The sequence below is a fragment of the Myotis brandtii genome, unplaced genomic scaffold, assembly GCF_000412655.1.
Source record: "Myotis brandtii unplaced genomic scaffold, ASM41265v1 scaffold412, whole genome shotgun sequence".
Taxonomy (NCBI): Eukaryota; Metazoa; Chordata; class Mammalia; order Chiroptera; family Vespertilionidae; genus Myotis; species Myotis brandtii.
The window spans coordinates 274,704-283,029 of record NW_005365832.1 but is presented as its reverse complement, the minus strand read 5'-3'; positions in this window follow the sequence as shown (position 1 = coordinate 283,029).

Genomic DNA, 8,326 nt, shown 5'->3' with positions numbered 1-8,326 from the left:
GTTACTTCGTGTGCTTGGTAGTTATTAGAATCCCCATCTCACATCTGAGACTGAGCGGCGTGTCCAGGGCCACGAGCAAGCTTCCCCTCACTCGGGTCTTCCTGCAGAGGAGCTTCCTGCTTCAGGCAGACTCACGGCAGAACGGGGTGTGTATTTAGAAAGAAGAAGGAGGCTTCCGGGCCTCAGCCTGGTAACAGCCCCGGAGGAAGCATCTTTGGGGCTGCCACTTTAAAAGCTGATGTCCGCTGTCTTCCAGTCACCCTCTCAGCCATGGACGGGTCCTGGTGCCACTCTACGTGCGACTCTTCTCTATGGTCAGTGCTTCAGCACCGGGTCTGCTCCTGCACCCACCTCGCCGATCCAGCTTCCTCCCTCCTTCCCCGGGAAACTTTGAGGGGCTGAACTTCACTCTGTGCTTTTCCTGTGGGCCGACTGGCAGGTAACCCATTCTGTTGCAGAAGGAAAATAAAGCCTATCCATTGGGAGCAGCCAAGGTGAGGAATGGCAGGAGCACCTTTTCCAGGTTTCCACTCCATCCTCTCTAGGCTGCATTTGTGCCCTAGATTCTTCCCGTAAGAACGAATGCCCGGGTGGCGGGCCCTATCCCCCGGAGTTTATTAGTATCCTATAATAAATTCTACTTAAAGTTTACCCTTGCTTGTTTTTTTTATTTGCACCAAAAAGTCCCCTAGCATTCCATGTTTCTTTTCATTTAGCAATGATGCTTTTTTTAAAAAAATATATTTTATTGATTTTTTACAGAGAGGAAGGGAGAGAGATAGAGTTAGAAACATCGATGAGAGAGAAACATCGATCAGCTGCCTCCTGCACATCTCCCACTGGGGATGTGCCCGCAACCCAGGTACATGCCCTTGATCGGAATCGAACCTGGGACCCCTCAGTCCGCAGGCCGACGCTCTATCCACTGAGCCAAACCGGTTTCGGCAAGCAATGATGCTTTTAAGCTATTTTCACAGGAAGGAAGGGCACCGTGAATTCTCCACTGATTCTCTAAGACAGCGCCCCTTCTGTGGATTCTGTTGTGCATGAGCCAGCTGGCCGGTGGGCTCCTCAGGAAGCAGGTGGTGGGTACAGAAGATGCATTGGCGAGTGACGCTTAGGAGAAGAAGAGCGAGGCAGGTGTGGACGTCTGAGGAAAGCCTGTGAAATGGCAGGTTCGTGTACTAGTAAGCAAATGGGTCAGGGGGCACTCGAAGGGAGCAGAACTAATGCAGAAAGTATGGAAATGAAGCGTGGTTGCTACCCCAGATGGGGAAATGTTGGACACAAAGAGAACGATGCCGTAAAGGAATGCTCAAAGAACAAGTTTCATGAAATTAAAAACAACTGCCAAAATTCAATGAGAGGGTTGCAGAAAATGGAATTTTAAAAAGATAAAATGGAACATTGAAGAGATGAAAATATTTCAGCTGAGAAAATGAAAGCTTACAAGGCAGTCTACATTACAGGTTATTTGTGACACCGTATCTTACACATTCACTTACACTTCAAGGTATTCACTTGATTATAAAACCAGGAGGGACAAACTCCTGCAATAATTTTTATGTGCAGTAGGTGGCAGTACATTCCTATAAATTTAGAATTGTACTTCCTCTAATACAGTTGTGCCAACATTTAACCTTTTCCAAAACATTAAGCTTAATTTTGGGCGAGATTAACTTTTAATTGGGATTCATGTGAGCGAGGCACGATACTGCATGCCCTCCATCCCAGGTGCTCCTCTTATCTGACCAAGGAAGGAAGAGGGAGGTAGTGACTGACCGACCACTTTTGTTTGTGGTGGTGGTATTTTTTTTTAAAATAAACAGAGGACCTGACTGGGTAGCTCAGTTGGTTAGAGCTTCGTCCCAATGCGCCAAGGTTGTGGGTTTGATCCCCAGTCAGGGCACAGACAAGAATCAACCAATGGTCCTGGCTGGTTTAGCTCAATGGATAGAGCATTGGTCTGAGGACTGAAGGGTCCCAGGTTCTATTCCCCCGAGTTTCAGGCTCTATCCCCAGTATGGGTTGTGCAGAAGGCAACCGATCAATGATTCTCATCATTGATGTTTCTACCTCTCTCCCCCTCTCCCTTCCTCTCTAGAATCCACCAATGAATGCATACGTCAGTGGAACAACAAATTGATGTTTCTCACTCATTTTCCTCCCCCTTCCTCTCTTCCTCCCTCTAAAATCAATTAAAGTAAGCGAAACAATAAGAAACGGCTCAGAAAAGGATAACAAATGTGAACCACGTGTGCTGTCTCCCAGGCTTTGTGAGCAGAACACGGGCAGCTTCCAAACACAGGGCAGGTGCCACCTGTTTTCATTGGGAAAGAAATCTGGGGCATCCTGCAGGTCTGAACAATCTCATGTGGAAAGCTCTGTCCTGCACGGGCCTCCGGGGCACTGAGAGGACACCTGCAGCCCTACTGTGTGCTCCTTGCCCACTTTTTGGCCCGGATCAAACAGTGTTGGCAGATGTCAAGGTAAGCACATCATGCTCAAGTTTCTAATCCCACCTGAAGGTCATCCTGAAATTCACCGACTGTGGACCCAAGGAAAGCAAGCTGAGCTGAGGGTGAGAATTAGCAGGACCACTGGCATTTGAATAAAGACAGCCAGGTGTTTAGATTCAGAACAGGGAGGGCAAGCAAGGGAAGGGAGGAAAGAGAGCCAGTAAACAGGCACTCAGGCTCGCTGACACACAGCTGTGCGAGGCCGGTGCGAGCTGTTTTGTTTCCTCCTCCCATACTTGGCGTCTGGGCTCTAAGCTCAGGTTCTAGTTCCCAAGGGGTTTGGATGCAGCACAGGCATTTCTTAGTTAAACAAACCCGCAGGCCTATAGACAGTGAAAGAAGTCCTTTTCCAAGATACAGATGCTGGGGACGTCTGCTGTGGGCCAGGACTGGCCCTGCATCTCCAGCTCAGCTCGGGCGCAGGAGGCGGGCCGCTAGAGGGAGCACCACGTCCCCCGAAGCCCCTGCGGAGGCCCAGCAGGTGCAGTGATGCCCCGAGCCTGGGGGAGCCGGGATCCAGAGTGGCCGGGGTCCCACCCACAGCGGGTGTACCCGGTGCCTCCAGTCGCTGTGCAGACACAGGACCAGCTTTGGGGTGAGTGGAAACGATCCGCGTTGACTGTTTCCGGGAGAATAGCAAAGCCTACAGATGCCCTGGAATTGCAGGAGGTGAGAGGAGGGGTGAGCTGCTCCCGCTCCTGGGCCTGTGTCCTCCCCCGTCCCCACTTCTAGGCCTGACAGTCGTTGATAAGCTTGGGGAGAGACGGACACATGGAAGTTCTGCTGTGGGTGGATGTTAACCACACCAAGGCCTTTCCACTCCTGGGAAAGAGCTAGTTTCCCTCCAAGATGCAGGGACGTGCAGGGGCTGGTGTAGCCCTCATAGGGGGGAGCAGAGTTGTCCCTGCTATGGTCGGAGTTGGTCACATGGCCCTCCTGGGGCCGAGCACACTGTGTGAGGACGCCTGCTTCCCAGGCCCCGTCAGACTGTGGGTCTCCCCAGTCGGCAGACGGAGAATGGCTGCTGCGTTTGCGTGCTGCAAGGTTGAAGTCTCTCCTCATGTGTTTATAACCTTTTGGCTTTTTTCCTTCTCTGGATTGCTTTTGTCATATCCTTTGCCCATTTTTTTTTTTTTTTTACAGTGCGTCCTATTTTTTATTTAATTTAATTGTAGGTAGGCCTTGTTTATTTCATCTGGATGTAAGTCTTTAAACACATGTTTTTCACTTTACTTATGTTGTCTTTTTGTAAAACTCAAGAATTTTGATATAATCAAAATTAATCCCCCTCCCTCCCCCTTTATGGCCAACATGAAACCTCGAAAGAAAGATGGGTTGTGTTTAGGAAAGTGAGGGAGGCCCAGGGAAATCAAGTGAGCTCTTAGGAAGATCCCGGGAGAAGGCAGGCGGGCCCCAGTCCATCGGGACTGACAGGAAGTGGAGAAGAGACAGGAGCCACTGAAATAGCCCAGGGCGGGGCGAGGAGCTGGTCTGGAGGCAGAACGAGGTGCTGGGTGCGGGGGGGGCACCTCTAGAGCGAGCGCGAGTCTTCTCCGAGACGCAGAGGCAGGCTGGCTCCGCGGGAGTCCAAGGCTCTCCTTTGCGATGCTGTGAGGGTGCCACGCAGAGAGGGTCTGGGCCCTGTGCTTGCTGCTGAAGGCTTCCCTCGGCTGGAGGCTTCCTTTGCACGGGCGTTTCAGGCTCAGAGTGAAGGCAGACACTGTCTCTGGGGCAAGTCGAGAGCGTTCTCGTGTATGTTTTTAAAGAGAGGGGAGCCCAGCCGGTGTGTCTCAGTGGTTGCACGTCGACCTATGAACCAGTTTGATTCCTGGTCAGGGCACGTGCCCGGGTTGCAGGCTGGATCCCCAGTGTGGGGCGTGCAGGAGGCAGCCATCATGAGTCTCTCTCATCATTGATGTTTCTCTCTCCCTCTCCCTTCCTCTCTGAAATCAATAAAAATATATTAAAAAAACAAGTAAAGGCAGTGGGTGAGGAGTCCTGTGCTGGCTCTGCAGGCCAACCTCAGGCAACTCGAGGCAAAAACCCTGGTGTTCTTACTCGTTCCGATGGAAGGAGGGACATGGGCTCTGCTACGGAGTCAGAGAAAGCACACAGGGCGGTAGCTCGTTCAGCCAGTGCCTCACCTGGCGCCGCTGAGGCCGAGTGGCCTGGAAGGGGTGGGGAGAGGTGTGGACACCTGCGTGGAGCATCAGGCAGTAGAAATCGGGAACCTGCAGGCCTCACCTGGCTGAGGTCATGGAGCCTCCTCCGGCAGGAACCCTTTCTATTGGGGCGCGCTCCACCTGCCCGCAGGGCCCCCTGGGTACTGGCAGGTACGCAGTGGACGGTGGACCTGGGTCCAGGCTGAGCCAGGCCGGCTCTCCCCAGCAGCCACCTTGACCTTCACTGGGCTCCAGGCCAGGAGGCCACTGTAGGCCTCTTTCTAGATTGGAGGGGTGTGCAGAGCTGTCACAGGGAGCCATGCCGAGAGCCATGGTCCCTAGGAACTGTGTGTTAGTAGTCGTTCTGTGAATTAATAAGTATAAGGGCTCTGTGGTTTGAAAACAAAACGTTGCTTACAGTTGGAATGCCCTGCAATGGGATCACTGGGTCAAATGGGAGTTCCAGTTGTAATTTTCTGAGGAAACTCCATACTGTTTTCCATAGTGGCTGCACCAGTCTGCATTCCCACCAGCAGTGCACAAGGGTTCCCTTTGCTCCACGTCCTGAGCTGGGTGCCTTTATCCACTGTATATTATTTCCTCCTTTGTCATAGATTGACAATGTAGGTATGCATTTATTTCTGGGCTATTTGGGTCTATTGGTTTATGTGTCTGGTTTTGTTTTGTTTTTAAGTACATTTTTATTGATTTCAGAGAGGAAGGGAGAGGGAGAGAGATAGAAACATCAATAATGAGAATCATTGATCGGCTGCCTCCTGCACACCCCACACTGGGGATCAAGCCCCCAACCTGGGCATGTGCCCTGACCAGGAATTGAACTGTGACCTCCTGGTTCATACGTCGACACTCAACCACTGAGCCACACCAGGTGGGCTATGTGTCTGTCTTTAATGCCAGTATCCATGCTGTTTTGATTACTATAGTCTTGTAGTATAGTTTGATGCGTGATACCTTCTTTCTCAAGATTGATATGGCTATTCAGCATCTTTTGTGGTACCATATGAATTTTAAGATTATTTGTCAATTTTTGTGAAAAATTACATTGGTATTTTGACAGGGATTGCATTCAATCTGTAGGTTCCTTTGGGTAGTATAGACATTTCAACTATATTAATTCTTCTATACTTGAGCATGGTTATGGTATATCCTTCCATTTATTTTGTATCTTCTTTAATTTCTTTCTTCAATGTCTTAATAGATTTCTGTGTACCGGTCTTTCACCTCCTTGGTTACATGCTTTCCTAGGTATCTTATTCTTTTTGATATAATTGTAAATGGAATTGGTTTCTTAATTATTCTTTCTTATAGTTTGTTATTGGTGTATAATATTATTTTAATTTTGCATCCTGTTACTTTACTGAATTCATTGAGCAGTTCTAATAGCTTCTTGGTGGATTCTTTAGGGTTATTTTTATATAGTATCATGTCATCTGCAAATAATGATAGTTTTTCTTTCCAATTCAGATGCCTTTTGTTTATTTATTTTTGACTAATTACTGTGGCTAGGAATTCCACTACTCTGTTGAATGAAAGTGGTGAAAGTGGCCCTAGCTGGTTTGGCTCAGTGGATAGAGCATCAACCCAGGGACTGAAGGGTCCCAGGTTCGAGTAGATGTTTCTTCAACTCTGCCTTTCCCCTCCCTTCAACTCTTTAAAAATCAATGGAAACATATCCTCAGGTGAGGATTAAAAAAAAAAGTGGTGGTGAAAGTGGAAATCCTTGTTTTGTTCCTGATCTTAAAGAAAAAGCTTTCAGCTCTTTACCATTGAGTATAATGTAGCTGTGGGTTAACCATATATGGCGCTTTTTTTATTGTTTAAAGTATTACATATGTCTCCTTTCCCCCCCGATTGAACCACATATGGCTTTATTATGTTGAGGTATGTTCCCTCCATCCCCACTTTGCTGAGAGTTTTTACCATAAGAGCATGTTGAATTTTGTCAAATGCTTTTTCTGCATCTATTGATATGATCGTGGGGGTTTTATCCTTCATTTTCTTATCGTGATGTATCGCATCAATTGATTTGCGGATATTGTACCAACCTTGCTTCCCCAGAATAAATTCCACTTGGTTATGGTGTATGATCTTTTTAATGTATTATTGGATTTGGTTTGCTAGTATTTCGTTGAGGATATTTGCATCTATGTTCATCAGGAATATTGGCCTATAATTTTCTTTTTTTAAGTGTTTCTGTCTGGTTTTGGTATCAGGTCATTCTGAACACTTTTTTAAAGTGTTTCTGTCTGGTTTTGGTATCAGGTCATACCTTTGAACTCAGTATCTGATAGGTTGCTTGCCTCCATTTCATTTAGTCCTCTTTCTGGGGATTTCTCCTGTCCTTTCATTTGGGGCCTGTTTCTCTGTCTTTGCATTTTGGCCGTCTCTCTGTGCTTCTGTGTATTACGGAAGCCTGCTATGTCTCCCAGTCTTGGTGACCTTATGTAATAGCTATCTTGCAGGGCTCAGCGGTGGGCGCAGGCTCCCTGACCACCTGAGCTGGGTGCTCCGGGAATGTCCCTGGTGTGGATCAGTGAGCCTCCTGCTGTCGTGAGTCCCAGGCTCTGTGCTTCCTGGACTCCTGTGTCTTTCCTTCACCTCGTCCCTGGGTGGTGTGGACCCTCAGGCTGGCTGGCTATGAGGACTGACCCTGACCACAGCGTCCGGGCTGCTGTGGGGGGTGCTGACCACATGAAGTGAAATGCGCCCAGTGAGGGCTGGGTGCCTGCCAGGTCTCCCTTTGGGGGTGCCGTTGGTGGAGCTAGTGGGTCATGGGGTGGTGTGGTCTGAAGCCTGCTCCTGGGGCCTCTTGGAAGGACTCTGGTGCAGGCCACCATGAGCCACTGCCTGTGACTGGCCCTGACCTGCCTATTTGAGCTACAAAGTGAAACACAGCTGGTGGCTGCCTCTGCTGGGCCTGGTGCATGTGGGAGGGGCCACACGGCCTGCCATGGCCACGGCCACGTCCGCCAGCACTGAGCCTGTGAGCTGGTCGCAAAGGGCCCAGCCCCTGGAACCCTGCCTCCGCCTGCAGGCTGCCCGTAGGCTGTCACGGAAAGAGCCTCGCTGTCCGGGAGCCGCGACAGGCAGGGCGAGCCGTGTTCTCCAGGGTGATACCGAGTCAGACTCAGCACCGGCGCTGCTGGGTCTCAGTCCCCTCAGCAAAAGCCTAGGTGCACCGAGGCCGTGGGGCCTGCAGCCGTCTGTGTTGGGGCAGGGTCTCCAGGAGCCGTCAGGGGAGGCCGGCGCAGTTTACCCGCTCAGACAACCCGGATGTGGCCACGTGGAGGGGGCACTTGCATCGGAGCAGAGGCCACGTGGAGGGGGCACTGCATTGGAGCAGTGGCATGGTCTCTGCAGCCCCCAGTCCGCCCGGGCCTCCTCGAGAGCCTCCCAGAATAGGCAGGACGCCCAGCTGATGCCCTGTGGAGGGAGTGCCCCCCCAGGAAAGATGGGGGGTGTGGGTGGGTGGAGAGGCACTGAGCACAGGGACCTTGGCACCCTCTGCCCGGTCCCCGAGCCACAGGACCCAGTCTCTCCCTGACTCTAAGCTGCTCAGAGCCCTCCCTCTGCACAAAAGAGCCTGTGCATTGGCCCTGTAAGAAGGCACCTGGGTCTCCAGCA